This window comes from Salvelinus alpinus, chromosome 25 (assembly GCF_045679555.1).
Source record: "Salvelinus alpinus chromosome 25, SLU_Salpinus.1, whole genome shotgun sequence".
NCBI lineage: Eukaryota > Metazoa > Chordata > Actinopteri > Salmoniformes > Salmonidae > Salvelinus > Salvelinus alpinus.
In genome coordinates this window covers 19,706,402-19,728,977 of record NC_092110.1, presented here as the reverse complement: position 1 = coordinate 19,728,977, position 22,576 = coordinate 19,706,402, and the positions used below count along the sequence as shown (strand labels likewise).

The window sequence follows — 22,576 nt, the reverse complement described above, 5'->3', positions numbered from 1 at the left end:
TGAATGGTCACATTTTTCTCTCATGATGCCACAACTCAACAACACGTGCCACTAGGCAAATATGTGCTGTCAATTAAACAAAACACAGGTAGTCTATGATACAGTTAACACTGTCTGCTCACTATATAATTCGAAACAACACTGTACATAACTAAGAAGATCTAAATGCATATTCCATGAAACTGATTGGGATCAAATGGTTGGCATGCAGATGCTGCATAGACTTTCAGCCTGGTCTCAGACTAGAGCATGTTAGCTAAACCTTCCCCTAATTAACCTAACCTTAACACTTAACCCCTAGCTAACATTACCCACAACATATTGAAATTCGTAAGAAATAAGTTTAGCAAATTCGGAACATATTCTACGAATTGCAATTCATAACATGGCATACGAAATGGATGATGGAAATCCACAAATTAATATGTAACCTATACTAAATGGATTGTCCCAGATTTACTTTACTATGTTACGTCTACCCCTGAGTCCAGGTTGAGACGGTTCACCAGTAAAATTTGAAGAATTAGCATTCAGGTTGAAATATAAAATGGTTAGGGTTACTAACTACAATCCGCAGCCTATTTTTTTTATTTTCCATTCCACTAGCGCCTATGTTTGATGACGTGCGCCCATAGAAACACATTCATCTGAAAGTGAAACTTCACTCGAACACGATGAAAGGTAGGCTTTAAAATACGTTTTAATATTAAAACCGTCAATGTTTGTTGCTGCAGAACTGCACTCTAAGGGTGTGGGTTTATATGGACAAATAATTTACCTTCAGTGTTTGACATAAGAAGAGATAAAAATTACTCCGATTGTAAAACGACTTCTCTTTTGAGTAATAGATATGACTAATATAGACTGTCGAAGTCATTTTGTAGATGTCAATTTCTAAAATAACAGCAAATATCACTTGGTCAAAGCTGCAAGAACTTTTTGGACTATGACCAAATTCACATAGAAATGGGAGTTAAACATCTGCAGTTGCGATATTAGCATGTAAATCTTGGTGGGGCAAAAAAAAAGTGGGATGCATGCTAGTGTAACGGATGTGAAATGGCTAGCTAGTTAGCGGTGGTGCGAGCTAGCAGCCTTTCAGTCGGTTACGTCATTTGCTCTGAAACCTAGAAGTAGTGGTTCCCGGCTTTTGTGGAGCGATGGGTAACGACGCTTCGTGGGCGACCGTTGTTGATGTGTGCAGAGGGTCCCTGGTTCGCGCCCGAGGTCGGGGCGAGGGGACGTACTAAAATGATACTGTTACACTAGCAAAGACACTACACAACACATTACTTGCACTATAACGGTGACAAACGGTGCCCACAAACTGTTAGGGCCTACATAAAGCTGTCCCAACATCTTAGCACTGCAACAACTGGCTATATGCGGAGCCTTGTCTGGCAGCGAAACAGTTCATTCAGCCTCATTTACTGCCTTTTTAAAAAACATAGCAGATATGGTTGACTTGCCTAAACAAATGTGGTTTCTAATGACAATTGAGATGTACAAACTATGGCATAAGGGGACGACAAGTGGATAAGAGGCATCCGTAATTTCGAATAAGACATTAATGAGCGAGCTAGGACGGATGTAACGTTACTCAATAACTATTTGTTTAGCCCTTTTGAAATGTACAGCAACAGAATTCAGAACATGGGCCGTTCTTACAGTGTTCTCCCTGTACACCAAGTCAGAACCGTAGGATAAATAAAGGGGGCATATAATCAGACAATGAAAGCTCTTACAATATTCAATGATTACATTTCTCTTACACAGGTTATAGGCTACAGTAGAACGGTCAGAACAGTAGGCGAAATTAAGAAAGGTAAATATACCAAATTATTAGGGTGAGGCACAAGGGCTACTAACATCTTACTACGCAACATACACTTAGTATTACTTTCTTAGCTACAGTATACATATCTCCCTGGCATATTACATACATTATGCAGCAGCATACAATACATTTTGGGACTCCCCTTGTTGTGCTGTGCTCACTTGAACAGGAAGGTGGAACGGCGGTCCTTTGTGGGCAAAATTTGTCATCAAAGTCTGGCATTCTCTGGATTTATGGTGCTTTCAAAACAACTGGAGGCCAGATTTACAATTCCGAGTTGGATGACCATTCAAAGCGTTTATTCCTTACTTCCCAGTTGTCTTGAACTCACTGAAATCAAGTTTCGCAGTTCCGAGTTAACAGTTGTTTTGAGCGTGGCACAAATCATGCTTCGTTGACAGCATGGCCAATGTTAAATGTTTATCATTTTAAACTTTGAAAAGAGACCCTTAATCCCAGATTTGGGACCACACAGCCACTGTCACTGATTCCTTCCAAACCACTCATTGAATTTACGATTTCCAACTTGTTGTGTAATGTTTATGTCCAATGGCCGATGAGCACCGATACATTTTATCTATAATTTCTCTTCATTATTTCTCTTCATATGACAAGGATTAAAAAGGATTTGCCAGTAGATTGTCGACTTGATTCATGATGATGACTGCTAGCTAAGATTGTGAAAGTATGACGTTGACATGATAAGTCCAATCAAAGCTACTGTACATTTGACGTCATTTTATCTGTGGCCATTGACCTTGAGCCTTTTTGGATGGGCACTTCTAATGTAACTATGGAAGCATCCGAAGGGATAGAAATTCCTTATGTCTCCTCTTACACTTGACAGTGACATAAAGTCCCCATGAGTGACAGAACACTGAGCCAATCACGACGCAACACTCCATATTTTCTGCTGGCTTGCCCCACCACCACAGAAAGCACTGAGCTAGGTTGAAACACCTGCATTTTCAAGCTGCCTTACTCAAGAAAGAAAAAAAGAGGCCATGTTTGTATGTGGCTTCATTAACTCAATGATATATGTTATTTTTACATTGTTTGCTAACTGATATGAGACACGTATTAATGCCAAAATAACATGCAAAACAGGCAAGCCCCCCCACCCAATTTTTTAATTAATTAATTTTTTGCTAAGAATGTGGGGCTCAAAACCCTGAATGACGGGTTGCCACTGTAGATCTGTCATTATCATTGAAAGCAAGTCTAAGAAGCAGTAGATATGTTCTATGTGCGCTATTTCTATGCAGCCCGTTCTTAAAGTGGAACTGACAGCGTTTTAACTACTTTGCAGATAAGAAACAATCCTCAGATATATCAAATTCCCAGTTTATGCTTCAAACCCAACTTTAAGAGGTTTAAAAATAGGTTATATTTGACTAAAAATTCCATGACATGCAGCAAGGCAATATTGGCAGAAAAGATGGAAGCAGTTCAATGTATGGTTAATATATTTCACCAATACATTTCTTGGTACTCCAAAAAACATTGCCATCAGGTTAAAAATCCCAGCTGGCCTGGTACGTTGTTTGCTGCCTCCACCCATTCAGGATGCACCGTTTCAGGTTTAATGACTCAATATTTTGAACAAAAACAGACGACTGTAACTAAGGCTGGGAATGTCAATACAATCAAACTAGCAAGGGCAATGATCACAAGTCAGTCTTTACGTGGCTAATACGCTAGCGCACATGTCAAACAAGGCCTGCGGGCCGAATAGGATACACAAGCGAGCCTAAAGGAGCTAACATTTGAGTCATCTACTTTATGAAATTACAGTGCGATGTGCTCACATCAGTGAATTCAATTGCGCTGCTTCTTCGTGTCCCATTTACAGCGGAGGGAAAGTGTACAGACACATGCCACAGACCTAGCTAGGCTACTAAAATGTTGCAGTCTGGCTTCGGTTTTTATTCAGACCCCAACGTGTGTGGATATGATGTCCCATGAGATCTGTGCGCCCCGGCACCTTGGAGAACACGGCCGTATTCCGCTGGACCAACTCTCGGAGCTCTTGTCGTTGGGTCGGGTTGGGGTCTTCCCCCATGGCAACTTCAACAGAGGTCGGGTTCTGCTGTGGTCGGGTCCACGTTGCACACAGCACTTCTTGTGCATGCCACTTCTACAATAAGTTTGCATGGTAGAGCTGGAGGGGTTTTCTGCGCCCCGGTTGGCGGACCTTATAATTGACGTCACCTACCAGCTCGACGATGTCGTAGGGCCCATGCCACGTAGCCAGGAATTTGCTCTCCATTGTGGGGATCAGCAGTCATGTTGCGCCTGGGCCATGTGCTCCCTCACTACTGGCCAAATCGCAGTCATCCTCTCCCTCATCTCCTCCATGACCACATCCTCTCCCTCATCTCTTCCATTGATGACCTTCAGCATCTGCTTTAGGGTCTTATTGAAGCGTTTGACTAGGTCATCCGTTTGTGAATGGTACACACTGGTCCTCACCTGTTTGATTCGTAACAGATTGTAGACATCTTTCATTAGCCGAGACATGAATGCGGTGCTCTGGTCCGTCAGGATTTCCCCCAGAATGCCCACCTGGCTGAATAAATGGAAGAGCTCCTGTGCAATACCTTTCGCTTCCACCGTGCGTAACGGGATAGCTTCAGGATACCAAGTGGCGTAATCCACGATTACCAGGATGTATTGGTGTCCCCTCTTCACCAACGGACCCACCAGATCCATCGCCAACCGCTCAAACGGCACCCCTATAATGGGCAAGGGAACCAAATGGTTTCTATAATGTGCCCTCGGAGCTGTGATCTGGCATTCCGGGCAGGTACGGCAGTAGTCCTTCACGGCGTGCTTGAGTCTGGGCCAGTGGAACCGATTTCCGATCCTCTCCCTGGTTTTCTCCATCCCAGCTGTGCCCCAAACAGGTTGGTGTGGGCAAGCTGCAAGACAGTCCTAACATACTGGGTGGGTATGAGTAACAAGTCTTTCATCTCTCCATTGTGCTTTACTACCTGATACAATAAATCTTGCTTGATTGCGAAGTGGGGGTAGTGCCACCCACTTACCCAGGTAATAGCACGCCATCCATCGCAATCACCTGGCCCCTTGCGTTCTGGAGGTTGGGGTCTTCTAACTGGGCCATCCCGAACTGGCCCGTGATTCTTGTGTCAGGCGGTCCTTCAGGTTCCTCCAACTCCATAAAGGGTCCTTCTCAGACGATGGCTCGCTTCCCGGCACGGTGTTGTCTCCCTCCTCCTAGTTCGACTCGGACCCAGTGGACACCTCCCGCGGCAGATCGGGGGTTATGCAGGCGACCATTCTTTTTCCTCTCCTTCCTACCTCATTCGCGTGCCTCCACAGTGCCTGGAAGAGAGGGCAATCTCTACTGCAGAGAATGGGCACGGGCAGGTTAGGAACAGCCCCTGCGCGCATCTGGCACTCCCCCCTTTGGAGCGGTTATCCACACTGGCACGGCTGGGTACCTCTTCGTGTACACAGGACACTGTCACCTCCTCGTCCCCTGGTTTGTCTTTCCCCTCTCGTGTGAGCCACTGCGGTTGGGCCAGGGTCACCATGCTGCCAGAGTCCAGCAGAGCGCTGGCATCGATGCCATTGATTCGTACAGGAACCACCGGAGGGGCTGTCTGTGGGTGCCCAACAGGAGGTGACTTAACTCGCCATTCGGGTTACCCCGGAGCTGGGGGGATGCAGAGGGCTTGGACTCCTCCCGACCGGGGAAGCTCCACGCGAGGTGTCCCGGCACGGCACACTCATAGCAGCGCCTCTGATCTAGGTCCAGCAGGGGATTGCCCTCCCGCGTCACAGCCTCGGCTGGTTCCGTCCGGGCCCCCTTCAGCCCCTCGCCTCTCTCTGTGCTTTTCTTCCCACTCCCCGTGTCCACTCTCTCATCCCGGGCCCCTTTCAGCAGGTCCTGGGTGTTCTGGTGGGTTTCCACCACTGTCAGCAATTCCTCCAGGCTCTGGGCATTCTGCATACTCTCCGCCTTCATCTCATATGGGAGGGTCCGACAGTATCGATCCAGGACGACCTTATCGATTATTGGGAGGGACGGTACGTCGGTCCGTAGCCAACCCTTGGTCAGGGGCACCAGTTCGCTCATCTGAGCGCGGGGGAAGACGGTGGAGTCAAAGGCCCAGTCGTGTACCAGTTGTGCATGGCGTGCAAAGCTGAATCCATAACGGCTCAGGATTTCGCATTTGAATCCCTCATAATTTGCTGCCTGGTCGGCGTTCAAGTCGAAGTAGACCTTCTGGGCTTTCCCGGAGAGGTCTCTCCGGGAAAGCCCAGAAGGTCTACTTCGACTTGAACGCCGACCAGGCAGCAAATTATGAGGGGTGCCAAAAGGCTGGCCCACTTGGGGTCGGGCCATCCTTCCCTCTGCGCCGTCCTCTCGAAGGTGCACAAATACATCTCCACATCATCTTCCTCCATTAACTTAACCAGGAACTGATTCGGGCTAGACTCCTAAGCCATCCCATCCTTCATCTGGGCTACATCTGCTACCAGTCTGAGATTTTGTTGGTGCTGTTCCTCCAGTGCTCGCTCCTGGAGAGCCTGTTGCTTCTGCTGGCTGAGGATAAACTGAGCCACCAGTTCCTCCATGGTAATCTCTGTACTCTCGACCGCACGGCACCCAAAGCTACTGAGATGCCCGCATTCTCCACCATATGTGGTAAACCGTGGGGTGTTGGGTTGAGCGCGCAAAGATTAATACAGAGACAGGGAGGTTCTAGTCAGAAAACACGACTTGACAACAAAATAAACATAACAACAAAATAACGTAGGTTTGGCTCGGTCGTTCTTCTCAGGGTCTGCTCCGTGTCTGTCTCTCTGTTTTCCCTCGTGGTGTGCCACGGTGCTCCCTTTATGTGGCCTGCACACTCCCCTAATTACCTCTACTTGGAGCCGTCAGCGTCGGGGTGCCCAGCCCGTGTACTCCCAGCAGAGGGAGCCAGCGTCGCGGCACGTACCTCCCCTCTATCACCAAGAGGGTGACCTTCCGGGATACCACAATGTATATGTGTAGCTAAACAGGTGGGGCTCTGCCACAACAATACAAAGAGAATGGCCGTCCTTAACTAGGCTATACAGAACGAGTGCCTTGCTGTGACAGTGATTGGTGAAAAGGTAATTTATGCATAGCAGCTCTGTTGCAGTGATTTTCTGTGTTGTTTTCACATTCCTTTGTATAAGCCTTAAGGCGGTGTAAGCTACAGTTATTTGCCATACCAAACATACTGTAATGCACCCAGTCAGAACACTCTCAGTACAAGTGTCTGACTGTCCAGACCCAATTTACTTAGAAGCTGAATGTATAGGCATTGCTGCGAGTTACTGTATCTGGTATGGCTTACTATCAATATAAACGCTGTACTGTTTTCTTGATTTATTTTCAAGGCTGCCCTGAATCTCATCTTACTTGTTCCTTTTTTTCTTCTACAGTAAAACAGAGAGGAGGGTAGCACTGCCTGTAAAATGAGTCTCTCTGGGGAGAAAGAGAAGAGTGACACTGCTTCTAAAATGAGTCTTTCTGGGGACAGAGAGGAGGGGGGCACTGCCTCTAAAATGAGTCTCTGTGGAGAACTTGACTCCACCAATGTAACAGAAAGGTGAGTAAAAAAGAGATGGTGTTATCTTGTGTATTCATCTCAAAGCTCAGCAGTGATAATATGCAGGGATGGAAATTAAATTAGCCTGTACTTTTCAGAGTGTGCTAAACTAGCTTATCTGAAGATCTGTCTCTGTTGTGTTAAAGCCCAATCCAGAAGGAGAGACCAGTCTCACCTGTACCCAGCTGCCTGTCCATGAAGAGTGACAAGTCAATGGGGCATCCAATAGAGTTCCAGAGGAGAGATGTTTCTACTGATCACAAGTTTGTGTTTGACGATTTCCTCGACCCTCTCCTTATTACCATGTTGTGAAACTAGCAGAATATTTACTTATTCTGAACATAGTTTTAACAGCTCTGATTACTGTGTCCTTTCAACAGGAACCAGATGGAGAGACCAGACTCCTCTACACCCAGCTGTGTGTCCATGCAGAGTGTCAAGTCTATCGGGCATCCAATAGAGTTCAGAGACATCACCATAAGACAACGGTAAGTGATCTGAGAGGCCTGTTGTGGTGTTCGGTGGTCCAGGAAGCGTAAACTGAAAAATGTCAACATCATTATATAGATAATTGTATTAACATGAACACTGTGATTCAAAACATGTAAAAGTTGCACATCTTGGGTAATTTCCCGTGTTTCACCTTGGTTACTTTTGTTTCACACTGGTGCACAGAACTATTTGTTTGTCCTTGCATCTACTCAAGAACCAACATGTTACCTTCACTGATCCGGAGGAACCGCGAAACGAATAAACATGATTTACCATGATTTTCTTAGTGAATATAATATGTTTTTGCAGCTGTATTTAGCCTTTAAGGGCCATATTGCTTTTGCCTACTTTTGTATAATGACAGCACAACGTTTGCTAGACCAGCTCTCAAAACAATCAAGGTCCTGGCAAGCTAAATAAAGAGCTGTTCTGGCATCTGAGAAAAAATATATTTAGCATGTTTCAACAGCTTCTTATCTTGTATTATTTCAGGATTCCTTCGGTCACATTTATATTTTTTATATTTTTTATTTCACCTTTATTTAACCAGGTAAGCTAGTTGAGAACAAGTTCTCATTTACAACTGCGACCTGGCCAAGATAAAGCAAAGCAGTGCGACAGAAACAACAACACAGAGTTACACATGGAATAAACAAGCGTACAGTCAATAACACAATAGGAAAAAAAGAAAGTCTATATACAGTGTGTGCAAATGGCGTGAGGAGGTAAGGCAATAAATAGACCATAGTAGCGAAGTAATTACAATTTAGCAAATTAACACTGGAGTGATAGATGAGCAGATGATGATGTGAAGTAGAAATACTGTTGTGCAAAAGAGCAGAAAAGTAAATAAAAACAATATGGGGATGAGGTAGGTAGATTGGGTGGGCTATTTACAGATGGGCTATGTACAGCTGCAGCGATCGGTTAGCTGCTCAGATAGCTGATGTTTAAAGGTAGTGAGGGAAATATAAGTCTCCAGCTTCAGCGATTTTTGCAATTCGTTCCAGTCATTGGCAGCAGAGAACTGTAAGGAAAGGCGGCCAAAGGAAGTGTTGGCTTTGGGGATGACCAGTGCAATATACCTGCTGGAGCGCGTGCTACGGGTGGGTGTTGTTATCGTGACCAGTGAGCTGAGATAAGGCAGATCTTTACCAATCATAGACTTATAGATGACCTGGAGCCAGTGGTTCTGGCGACGAATATGTAGCGAGGGCCAGCCGGCAAGAGCATACAGGTCGTAGTGGTGGGTGGTATAAGGGGCTTTGGTGACAAAACGGATGGCACTGTGATAGACTGCATTCGGTTTGCTGAGTAGAGTGTTGGAAGCTATTTAGTAAATGACATCGTCGAGGATCGGTAGGATAGTCAGTTTTATGAGGGTATGTTTGGCGGTATGAGTGAAGGAGGCTTTGTTGCGAAATAGGAAGCCAATTCTAGATTTAATTTTGGATTGTAGATGTTTAATATGAGTCTGGAAGGAGAGTTTACAGTCTAGCTAGACACCTAGGTATTTGTAGTTGTCCACATATTCTAAGTCAGAACCGTCCAGAGTAGTGATGCTAGTCGGGAGGGCCGGTGCGGGCACTGAACGGTTTTACTAGCGCTTAAGAGCAGTTGGAGGCCACGGAAGGAGTGTTGTATGGCATTGAAGCTCGTTTCGAGGTTAGTTAACACAGTGTCTAAAGAAGGGCCAGATGTATACAGAATGGTGTCGTCTGCGTAGAGGTGGATCAGGGAATCACCCGCAGCAAGAGCGACATCATTGATAAATACAGAGAAGAGAGTCGGCCCGAGAATTGAACCCTGTGGTACCCCCATAGAGACTGCCAGAGGTCCGGACAACAGGCCCTCCGATTTGACACACTGAACTCTGTCTGAGAAGTAGTTGGTGAACCAGGCGAGGCAGTCATTTGAGAATCTAACTCTGTTGAGTCTGCCGATAAGAATACGGTGATTGACAGAGTCGAAAGCCTTGGCCAGGTCGATGAAGACGGCTGCACAGTACTGTCTTTTATCACTGGCGGTTATGATGTCGTTTAGGACCTTGAGCATGGCTGAGGTGCACCCGTGACCAGCTCGGACACCAGATTGCACAGCGGAGAGGGTACAGTGGGATTCGAAATGGTCAGTGATCTGTTTATTAACTTGGCTTTCGAAGACTTTAGAAAGGCAGGGCAGGATGGATATAGGTCTATAACAATTTGGGTCTAGAGTGTCACCCCCTTTGAATAGGGGGATGACCGCGGCAGCTTTCCAATCTTTAGGGATCTCGGACGATATGAAAGAGAGGTTGAACAGACTGGTAATAGGGGTTGCAACAATGGCGGCGGATAATTTTAGATAGAGAGGGTCCAGATTGTCTAGCCCAGCTGATTTGTACGGGTCCAGGTTTTGCAGCTCTTTCAGAACATCTGCTATCTGGATTTTGGTGAAGGAGAAGCTGGGGAGGCTTGGGCAAGTAGCTGAGGGGGGTGCGGAGCTGTTGGCCGGGGTTGGGGTAGCCAGGTGGAAAGCATGGCCAGCCGTAGAGAAATGCTTATTGAAATTCTCGATTATTGTGGATTTATCGGTGGTGACAGTGTTACCTAGCCTCAGTGCAGTGGGCAGCTGGGAGAAGGTGCTCTTATTCTCCATGGACTTTAGTGTCCCAAAACTTTTTGGAGTTAGAGCTACTGGATGCAAATTTCTGTTTGAAAAAGCTAGCCTTTGCTTTCCTGACTGACTGCGTGTATTGGTTCCTGACTTCCCTGAAAAGTTGCACATCGCGGGGACTATTCGATGCTAGTGCAGTCCGCCACAGGATGTTTTTGTGCTGGTCGAGGGCAGTCAGGTCTGGAGTGAACCAAGGGTTATATCTGCATGTTGGTCAGGATAATATCTATTAGGGTGCCCATGTTTACGGATTTAGGGTTGTACCTGGTGGGTTCCTTGATAATTTGTGTGAGATTGAGGGCATCTAGCTTAGAATGTAAGACTGCCGGGGTGCATATCCCAGTTTAGGTCACCTACCAGAACGAACTCTGAAGATAGATGGGAGGCAATCAATTCACATATGGTGTCCAGGGCACAGCTGGGAGCTGAGGGGGGTCTATAACAGGCGTCAACAGTGAGAGACTTATTTCTGGAGAGATTCATTTTTAAAATTAGAAGCTCAAACTCTTTGGGCATAGACCCGGAAAGTATGACAGAACTTTGCAGGGTATCTCTGGAGTAGATTGCAACTCCTCCCCCTTTGGCAGTTCTATCTTGAAGGAAAATGTTGTAGTTGGGTATGGAAATCTCAGAATTTTTGGTGGCCTTCCTAAGCCAGGATTCAGACACGGACGGCAAGTACATCAGGGTTGGTGGAGTGTGCTAAAGCAGTGAGTAAAACAAACTTAGGGAGGAGGCTTCTGATGATAACATGCATGAAACCAAGGCTTTTTCGGTTACAGAAGTCAACAAATGAGAGGGCCTGGGGACACGCAGGGCCTGGGTTAACCTCCACATCACCTGAGGAACAGAGGAGGAGTAGGATGAGGGTATGGCGAATGGCTATCAAAACTGGTCGTCTAGTGAGTTGGGACAGAGAATAAAAGGAGCAGATTTCTGGGCATGGTAGAATAGATTCAGGGCATAATGTACAGACGGGTATGGTGGGGTGCGGGTACAGTGGAGGTAAGCCCAGGCACCGAGTGATGATAAGAGAGGTTGCATCTCTGGACGTGCTAGTTATGCTGGGTGAGGTCACCGCATGTGTGAGAGGTGGGACAGAGGAGGTATCTGAGGCATGTTGAGTGGGACTAGGGGCTCCGCAGTAAACGAAACTAAAGTGTACAAGGCATATTGACATTTGAGAGAGACATAAAGCGAGGCATAAAGCAATCACAGGTGTTAATTGGGAGAGCTAGCTAAGACAACAACGGGTAAGACAACAACAGCTAATCAGCTTTGACAACAACAACAGGTAAAATGGCGATGAATGGGCAGAGAGGGTCAGTGAACTACACACAGGGCCTGAGCCAACAGATAAACAAAATGGAGTACCGTGATTAATGAACAGTCCAGCAGGCATCAGCTATGTAGCCAAGTGATCATAGGGTCCAGTGAACAGCAATAGATGGAACAGGGAAGCCGGGTACAGGTTAGTCGTTACTACGCTAGCACACAGCGTTTAAAGTTAGCAGGCCCGGGTAAGTAGAGGCGTCTGCTCCGACGTCCGGCAAAGGCCGGTTGAGGGCACAGTGGATGGAGTTACGTCGGCGGACCAGTCGTGGTGGTATGGCGGGGCGCCGTGTCGACAAAGGGTCCAGGCCAGATGGTGAAAGAGGTATTGTAGTTGTAGTAATTTTGTTTGCTAGCCGGGAGATGCAGTTGGCTCGCGGCTAACTGGTGCTAGCTTCGGGGCAGGGGCGTTAGCCACTATAGCCACTCTGTAGCAGCTAGCTAGCAGCAATGATCCGATGCAAAGGTCCAGAGCTTACGGCAAGGATCCGGAGGAGTAGTGGATTCTAGCCGTGTTGGGGTAGAGTCCGGGAGGCATCGGCTGTGTAGCCGAGTGATCACAGAGTAGGCCGGGAGGTGGGCCTGGTTCAGGGCTAGCTTCGGGGCTGGGTCACTCGGTGGCAGCTAGCTAGCTGTGATGATCAGGAGTAATGGTCCAGGGTTTACGGCAGGAATCCGGCATTGTAGTGGAGAAAACAGTCTGATACTGGCAGCCTGGCAAGTATTATCCAGGCTAAAAAAAACGTCTGGTGTCTGTGCAGAAGGTAAAGGCCGCTAGCAGTGGCTAACAATGACTAAATAGCTAGTAGCTAATTAGCTGGTTATCTTCTGATGGCTAGCTTCTGATGGAGGTTCTGGCTATAAGGTCTAAAAATGAACGGATCCGTATCACATTGGGTGAGGCGGGTTACCGGAAGGTATATCTAATTTAAAAATGGAGAAGAGATTGAAAATAAATTGAAATATATACAAAAAATACAAAAGTACACGAGAGGACGACAAACCACGTCTGCACTGCTACGCCATCTTTGATTGGACGGATTGTACATGCACTGCTTTCTGCAAGCATGGACAACGGAACATGTGTAACAATTGTAACCAAGATGTAACATGGCAACCTAATTAACGTTGCTATGGGAAATAACCCAAAACGATTTCAAATATGTACATTTTAATTAATGTGCAACTTTTACAAGTTGAATGTCAAACTCTTCATCTTAATCAAATTTTCTACATAATGATGTTGACATGTTTCGCTTCCTGGACTACAAAACACCTTTTCTGTAGCCTTTTATGGTGGGTGGACTATTTATGTAACACAAAAATTATTTGTACCGGGCGGGTGATTTCCTTCTGGACATCTATGGTCATCAGCCAGGGAACCAACACTGCTCAATGCTTTTCTCCTTGTACATCTATTGGTGGCGGAGCAGTGCCAGGGGCGTCTCTGTGCCACCCACTGTAGCTGGCCTTCCTTCAGTTGTAGTAAAGTGAAATCTCATGTTTTGTCCACAGAGACAAAAAGAAGAGATCAGAGTCAGAAGTTCCCAGTGGCCAGTCTGCCCAGAGTCATCAAACAGACCTGTCTTCCATATTCAGGGTGGGCTGGCTTATGTCTCACATGTGTTATTCGGCAGTGTTTAATCTACTTCCCCAGAGTCAGATGAACTTGTGGATACCATTTTTATGTCTCGGCATGCAGTTTGAAGGAATTTGCTAACGTTAGCGCAGTTGCTAACTACTGTTAGCGCAATGGCTGGAAGTCTGTGGTAACTGCTAGCATGCTAATAGATACCATAGACTTCGTCATTGCACTAATACTAGTTAGCATTGGCTCGCGAAACTACCTCTAACTTCCTTCATACTGGATGCAGAGACATAAAAGGGCTTCATTGCCAAATTCCCAAACTATCTCATTAACATATAATGTATTTTTGGTTGCATATGAAATAAAATTTTATTTGTCACATGCGCCGAATACAACCGTGAAATGCTTACTTATGCTTACTTACAATTTCCCTTACTTTCCCAACCTCAGTATTTTGTATTATATCTTTGTATTCATATACATACTGTATTAGTTTTCACACCCTTTGATCCATTTCAGTTGGTTGAAAAAAATGCCATTGCTTTGGTAAAACGGGAGCTGAAGAAGTTCAAGAAGATTCTGTGTCCAGATCTCCCAGAATGCTTTGAGAGTCAGATGGAGGATAAGGATTTGGTGGACGCTGAAGATGTGGAGCAGGAGAGCATTCCCAGAGAGGGGGCGCTGAAGATCACACTGCACATTCTGAGGAAAATGAACCAGAAGGAGCTTGCTGACACACTGGAGAACAGTAAGTGGTTTCTGGCTTCATTCCTTAAAGGGGAAGTTCACCCCAAAATACTTCTGGACCATTTATAATGCTTGCCTGGCTGTTTGTCAGTAGGGGAGAGTAGGGTTGAGCCTTTTTTTTTTTATTCAACATCACTCTGTCGAGGGAAATATAGTATTATTTCTAATAAAGAGATCTACATATATTTCAGGATTTTGTGTATCCCTGGAAATAATCAGAATTCATTTAAACATTACAGTTTTGAAAACATAGCTTGTCCAAAAAAAGTGATCTCTCTGGGTATGGGGTAAGTTGATCCACGGGACAGGGTAAGTTAAGCTCCTACAAATTTCTGTACTGAATGGAATATTACCATTACATTTTTAAAACCATGTGTATCTTTATTTCCGAAACACAATTGCTTTTTTGTCTTTTTAATAATTTTAAGCATCTTTCAACACAGGCTTAACACCTCACAAACATTTGGTACTTAAAAAAGAAAACGTTTAACATAGGCCAGGTCCTGTTGTTACCTCATATCCCAGTGATAATACATTGCATGGCCATTGGCTCAACTTACCCTAAGGCATACATTTTGACTATATTAGCCCCATACAGCTACAACGGTGCACTTTCATGTTAGGTTTAAGACCGCATATTGAAGCTTATAGAGACTCCAACTGATGTATAGAACAATCTTAAAATGATCTACTTTGGTTTAGATGCAAGCATCATGAAACCTCTAACGCAATAAATTCATTTGACTTGGTGATTTTAAAAAATCACCTAACTTGCTTACCACTTTTTCCATGTGGTTTCTTCCTTCACAGACTGAAATGATCACAGACTCCATGAAATCTTCCTAAATATTTGGTCAAACGATTAATTTTTGCGTATGGTTTCCTAGAAACAAGGGTGTCTCAACTTCCCCCTTTGGCTCAACTTACCCCCCACCACAGGTCCATTGCTTTGGTATATAGTTTTCTGTGTTTTTATATCAAGATGGTACATTTCCGAAATGACCTAAAATGCATTTGTTGCAGGCATTGGGTCATTTATTATTATTGAATTTTTTTAAACCGCTTGGCTATTGATGCTGGGTTATTGAGATATGGATCATATAGTTATTTTTGACCACCTGTGAGAGTAGATGTCATTCCAGTTCATCTGTTCTGTTGTATTGTTATCACATGTTAAGGTTGAACACTGATACACTTGTGTAAGCCTCATTAAATTAACCCATGTTTGGGTAATCCAAACAACCCAACAGGCTAGGTCAAAATAACCGTGTGTGTTCTGTCCAATATTTACCCAGCACTGGGTTACCGAATAACCCAAATTGGGTTGTTTTTAACCCAGCATTTTTTGGGGGGGTTTACCGTCTTTCCACTATGGACGGAAAATCTGCAACCATTCGAGGTACAGTAGGTTGCTACCAAGCTAAATTGCTAACACCTGTAGTCACTACAATGTAATTTATAACGTTATTTGTTTGCCATTCGGCGAGCTACTGTAGCTTGTGATGTATTTGGCTTGCTACTGTAACGTTATCCTGTCCTACTGACTGTTTTTTTAGTTTTTTGCTTTGTGTTGAAATTCCCTTTTCCATTACTTATATAATACGAATAAGTAGTCCTGACCTACGTCCCGACTCATGGTGCGTATTAATCTACTTCCTGGATTTCAATATAAAAATAACAAAATAAATTGTTAAATATTTGCCTACTGAAATAAGTTAGCAGAAAAATGATGTCGAGTTAGTCATTAAAATGACGATTTCAGTCATGGGATGGGGGGGGGGGTGGGCAAAAGGGCCCAGAAGTGTTTATGGGTGAACTTCCCCTTTTAATACTTCATTTTCTTTTTACATGTTCTTCTCAATGAAGAGAATAGGTTATCATAAATGTCCACTTGATTCTCAACCCTTTACTAAGGTAACACATGAGTGATGTCTGCATTTTCAGGTCTTCTAGGTGAGCTTGCTGTGTGTAAAAATAAACTCAAATCCAATCTGAAGAGGAAATGTGAATGTGTGTTTGAGGGGATAGCTAAACAAGGAAACCCAACTCTTCTCAACAAGATCTACACAGAGCTTTACATCACAGAGGGTGGAAGTGGAGAGGTCAATAAAGAACACGAGGTGAGACAGATTGAGACAACATCCAAGAGACCAGCAGCACAAGAAAAAGCAATCAAATGCAACGACATCTTTGAATCCTTACCTGGACAAGACAAACATATCAGAACTGTGTTGACGAAGGGAGTCGCTGGCATCGGGAAAACGATCTCTGTGCAGAAGTTCATTCTGGACTGGGCTGAAGGAAGAGCAAATCACAATATCCAATTAATCTTTCCTCTACCTTTTCGGGAGCTGAATTTGATGAAAGATAAGAAATACAGCTTGATGGAACTTCTTCATCACTTTTTCAATGAAACCGCAGAATCTGAAATCTCTAACTTTGACAAATGCAAGGTTCTGTTTGCCTTTGATGGTCTGGATGAGTGTCGACTTCCTCTAGACTTCAACAACAACGAGGGCTGTTGTGATGTCACAGAATCAACCTCAGTGGACGTGCTGCTGACAAACCTAATCAAGGGCAATCTGCTTCCCTCTGCTCTCCTCTGGATAACCTCCAGACCTGCAGCTGCCAATCAGATCCCACCTGAGTATGTTGACCAGGTGACAGAGGTACGAGGGTTCAATGACCTACAGAAGGAGGAGTACTTCAAGAAGAGATTCAGTGATGAGAACCTGGCCAGCAGAATCATCACACACATGAAGACATCAAGGAGCCTCTACATCATGTGCCACATACCAGTCTTCAGTTGGATCTCTGCCACAGTTCTAGAGAAGCTGGGGGAAGCACAGAGTGGAGAGATGCCCAAGACTCTGACTGAAATGTACAACCACTTCCTGATCTGCAACATACTGCGCAAAACACAGAAATATCCAGAGGGACCAGAGAAAGCTGAGACAGATTCACAGATGAAAGCAGATGCAGAGATGATTCTAAAACTGGGGAAACTAGCCTTTCAACAGCTGGAGAAAGGCAATCTGATCTTCTATGAGGAAGACCTGAGAGAGTGTAGCATCGATGTCACAGAAGCTTCAGTGTACTCGGGAGTGTGCACACAGATCTTCAGAGAGGAGAGTGGGCTGTACCAGGAGAAGGTGTACTGCTTTGTGCATCTGAGCATCCAGGAGTTTCTTGCTGCTGTGTATGTGTTTGTCACATTCAACAATGACAATGTAAATCTAATGGCAGAACCTGAAACCACTACCAGAATACTTCAGATGTCTGAAGACACGTCTGCAACCATCCTCCACAAGAGTGCTGTTGACAAGGCCTTACAGAGTGGGAATGGACACCTGGACCTGTTCCTCCGGTTCCTTCTCGGCCTCTCAATGGAGTCCAATCACACTCACTTACTAGACCTATTGATACAGACAAGAAACCGCTCACAGACCAATGAGGAAACAGTCAAGTACATCAAGGAGAAGATCAGGCAAAATCCCTCTCCAGAGAGGTGCATCAATCTGTTCCACTGTCTGAACGAACTGAATGACCATTCTCTAGTGGAAGAGATCCAAAGCTACCTGAGCTCAGGAAGTCTCTCAGAAGCCGAACTCTCACCTGCACAGTGGTCAGCTCTGGTTTTTGTATTACTGACTTCAGAAGAGGAGCTGGAGGTGTTTGACCTGAAGAAATACTCAAAATCAGAGGAAGGTCTTCTTAGGCTGCTGCCAGTGGTCAAAGCCTCCAGTACAGCTCTGTAAGTATACATATATGAAACAATATTTTGTTTTAAAATAGAGACAGATTTCATAAGGTATCTGAGAAAGTAGTTTTGAAAGTAGTTTTGTTTGGCAGATATTTTAATGTAAACTAGAAAGAATAGAGGTCCAAGAATCGATCCCTGTGGAATACCACATTTGATCTCAAGAGGAGTAGGTAGGGTAGTACTCCTTTAAAGTGACATTGTATTATTTCCATTAAGATAGCTGAAAAACCACAGCAAGGGGATATTAACATATGACTGGAACTTTAAAAGCGTGATATTGTGTTGTTTTCGTATTCGCATTGTGTAGGCTGAATGGATGCAACCTTACAGAGCGATGCTGTGAACCATTAGCCTCACTTCTCAGCTCAACCTCTTCACAGCTGAGAGTGCTTGACTTGACTGACAACAACCTGAAAGATTCTGGAGTGAAGCTGCTCTCTGCTGGACTGGAGAGTCCACACTGTAAACTAGAGAAACTGAGGTCAGTACTTCTCCCATTTGTACATAAATGAACATAACCTTGATGTGTAGCAGCCTTTCACATGGTATGGATAATACTTGGGATGTCACAGAACCAATAGGTCTATTTCTAAGAGTGACCAGTCTTTTTGCAGGTTGTCATTCTGTGTGGTCACAGAGGAAGGTTGTGCGTCATTGGCTTCAGCTCTGAGAACAAACCCCTCCCATCTGAAAGAGCTGGACCTGAGCTACAATCACCCAGGCGATTTCGGAGTGAAACTGCTCACTGCTGTAAGAGGGGATCCAAACTGCAGACTGAAGAAACTCAGGTAGAAATGTAATTGATGTTAATCATAGAACTAAAGTTGATGAATGTACTTTTTTGACACAACTACTGCGAACAATTGTATGATATTGAAAGATATCTTTTGTATTTTTGAATAGACAAAACATACCCTATGATTCTAATGGTGTCTCACACCATAAAATATGGTGGTGTTCTGTTTTGTCACAGTGTGGACCATAATGAAGAGTGTTATTTGAAATCAGCACTCAAGAAATGTAAGTCTTGGTTGCAGTGAAGAATGACTATATTTAAGTCTTGAAATTTGAACAAAACTCTTAACCTTACATCATCCAGTTTTTATTCTACCTATTCAGATTTGAGGTGCAAATCTGTTGTCTTACGTTAAATGTGTATTTGTGTCTCTATCAGATGCCTGTGAGTTGACCCTGGACCCCAACACAGCACACAATGACATGACTCTATCTGAGAAGAACAGGAAAGTGACACGGCTTGAAGACGAGCAGTCGTATCCTGATCACCCAGAGAGGTTTCTGTTCTGGAAACAAGTGCTGTGCAGAGAGCGTCTGACTGGGCGCTGTTACTGGGAGATGGAGTGGAGAGGCCTAGAGGCTCACATAGGAGTGGCTTACCATGGACTTGACAGGCAAGGACGGGGTGATGAGTGTGGGCTTGGATACAATGGCAATTCCTGGGCTCTCAGTTGTTATAAAAACTACTTCACTACCAGGCATGATAAGACTCCCACTACCATTCCTATCCCTCCTTCCAGCACCAACAGAGTAGGAGTGTATCTGGACTGGTCGGCCGGCACTCTGTCCTTCTATAGTGTCTCCTCTGACACACTGACCCACCTGCACACATTCCACACCACATTCATTGAGCCACTCTACTTAGGAATTCGGCTTTGGTGTCATGATTCCGCAGTGTCCCTGTGCCAGATAGAATAGCCCGTTCCTACAATTCATCTGAGTCCTGTCCCTGCCCATCTTTAGAGTCCCTGCCCAGTAAGCCCCCAGCACACCTCCCCCTTGAAAATAAAAAAACAAACATCTACCTTCCCTTTCTTGCACTAACACTCACACTTGTCTTTTCTTACTAGCACTGACTTTGCTGATAGCTGTTTTTAAAAGTTTTACTTACTATGACTGTGATATGTGGTTGTCTTAGCTACCTTAAGCACAAACTGTAAGTCGCTCTGGATCTGCTAAATGACTAAAATGGAAATTTACAATTCGCTGAGCCCCTCTATGCAGGGTTTAGGTCTGGTATCATGGCTCTGTGTCTGTGCCATGTAGAATAACCTCCTGTTCTTACAAGTCAGAGTAACAGCCACATCTTCAGGGCAATCCACTTGAAAGTTATACATGTATCTATTTATTATTCTTTCTCATGTTCAGCATCAATACTCTGTAAATGTTTATATTTTAATGTAGGTAGTCTACATACTGTGTGTGTTATTCATTGAAGCATGTCATCTGTGCTAAGTAATTTGATGTATGTCGGGAATAGCAACTTGTAAAATAAATACTGTATTTATGAACTTATCTTACATTGTCCTTAAATATAATTTGTTTTACAGGCAATAAAGTGTGTATTGTTTCATTCTATGTCCTGTCTTTGTCATGTAAAGTCCTGTTCTCATGTACAGTATATTCTGCTGTAAATAAAACTAGCTTTTCAGGATTCTGACTTCGCTGCGTTTGTTCTGATGCCTCAGTCATAATTGTAACCACAGAAATATAATGAATCGAAATATAGCTGCGAGCAGCAATGAACAGGGTTCACAGGATGACAGAAAGGACACCAGATCAGTTGGGTAACAAAGCAGCACTATCATGTAGGAACCATTTTCCTTTATGGGCAATCAGTGAAACATTACCATGTTTCTCTCAAATCGTTGAGATTTACTTTACTGAAATCAAAGGTATATTTATAATGTTGGAGCACAATCGTAATGTATATATGTCTATCTTATAAAGACAACATAAAAAAGAATGGTTTACTTTGATGAAATCAAAGGCATATTTATGATAGTGTTGGAGTGCAATCCTCTGTTCAACAAACATTCACATACTAACTATAGCAATTGGTTTATAATTTAAGACCTAATCACAGCGATAAGCTTAAAATGTTAGTCTTTGTTCAACATTTACACAAAATAGATAAACGGCAATGTATGCACAGTAATGTAATAGAATGAAAAGTAACTGAAATAAGCACAAATCAAACGAGTCCAATCCACTTCACTCAATGGAAATAGATTTTCAGCTATTTATTTCTGCACTTGTGTGTCTGGAATTGTTAGATTACTTGTTAGATATTACTGCACTGTCGGAAATAGAAGCACAAGAATTTCGCTACACTCGCATTAACATCTGCGAACCATGTGTATCTGACCCAAAGAATTTGATGTGTCTTTAGAGTCCCTCCACCTTCTCCACCATCCATTTCTGCTTTCTAGTCTATCAGAAGGCACACTGTTGAAGCTCCCTCCAATTCCTGTGCCCGGTACAGGGAAAACACTTTGGTTAGCAAGTAGATATTTTCCTGCCACTCCAGGAAAGCCGGTATGTGTGTGAGGGCTGTTGGGGGTTTGTTTCAGCGTCTGGTGGCAGAACCTGGACAGACGGCCGGAGGGATGCTGTTCTGGGGATTTTCTATTTCCTCTGTTTGCTCCTTCCACACTGCCCCCCTCTGCTTCGTGGCCTCCAGCTTCCACTGAAGGAAGGTAGCAAAATCCTCAAATGGCATCCTTGAGTTGATGAGGCCTTCTGTTTTGTAAGTGCAGATGGCAGTGTACGTGACTGGGAAACTGACCGTTTCACTCTCTGCAGTAACATAATGCCAGAGCTGAGTGACTCCAGGAGTTCTCTGGGCTGGTGTTAATAGCAGATCCAACTGCTTCTGGATCTCTTTCTTCCTGTTGTGCTTGGCCAGTAGCCCATTAATAGCAGCTCTCAATGGCTCTGTCCACTACCAGTGGTCCAGGACAAACTCCTGTCTTCATGGGCCCAGGGAGAAGCTTTCAGGGGCAGTGGTGGTGTGGCTGGCAGAGGTCTGCGCTGCAGGGGCCGGATCGGTCTTAGCAGAGAGGGGAGACAGAAAGAAAGTCATGCATGTCCGTCCTCTCCTGAAATAGACAACAAATTACCTTAAGTGACAATAATTATACAGTTGAATTATGTGACAGATATGAAAATAATTTTCAATCTCAGTAATACTGTTGAGGGAGCTAGCACACATCCATTTCACTGCACCTTTTATAACTGCTCTTAACTGAGTATGTGACGATTAACGTTTTGTTTTATAGAAGGCTGCTGTGCATACAGATGTACTAGAGAGCTCATCTCTTACCTTTGCAATGGCTGCTTCTGTGACAGCATGGGCAGCACCATTGATGCTATCTCCATTTTAAAGTCTTCTTTGTTTACTTTTATGAGTGTATTGGCAGTTTGTAAGTAAACTGAAAATGTGCATACAACCACCTACTGTGCTGGAGTTTATATAGTTTGAACAGAAATAAAAACAAGGTTGCTGATTTACTAACATCTGCAGTTATGGAATGTTTGCTCAGGAGTATATTTTTCATTGTCTGACCCCTCCTGCTGAATTCTGTGATTCTTCCTTAACTCATAGCAAGTCCCACGTAGTTGACTACTTCAAAATGGTGAAAGCCCTCAATGGCACTCCACACTGGGCTACAATCACCTATCCGGACGCGTTTTACTGCCGATGCGGCACCCCACCGGGCCTTCACGACTGGACTACCGACGTTATCTGCTCG

At 44.3% G+C, this 22,576-nt stretch overlaps 1 pseudogene; it reads left to right on the top strand.

Annotated features, from left to right (window-relative positions):
* Window positions 1-489: 489 nt before the first annotated feature.
* Window positions 490-20,475, top strand: LOC139553564 (NLR family CARD domain-containing protein 3-like; annotated as a pseudogene).
* The last annotated feature ends 2,101 nt before the right edge of the window (window positions 20,476-22,576 follow it).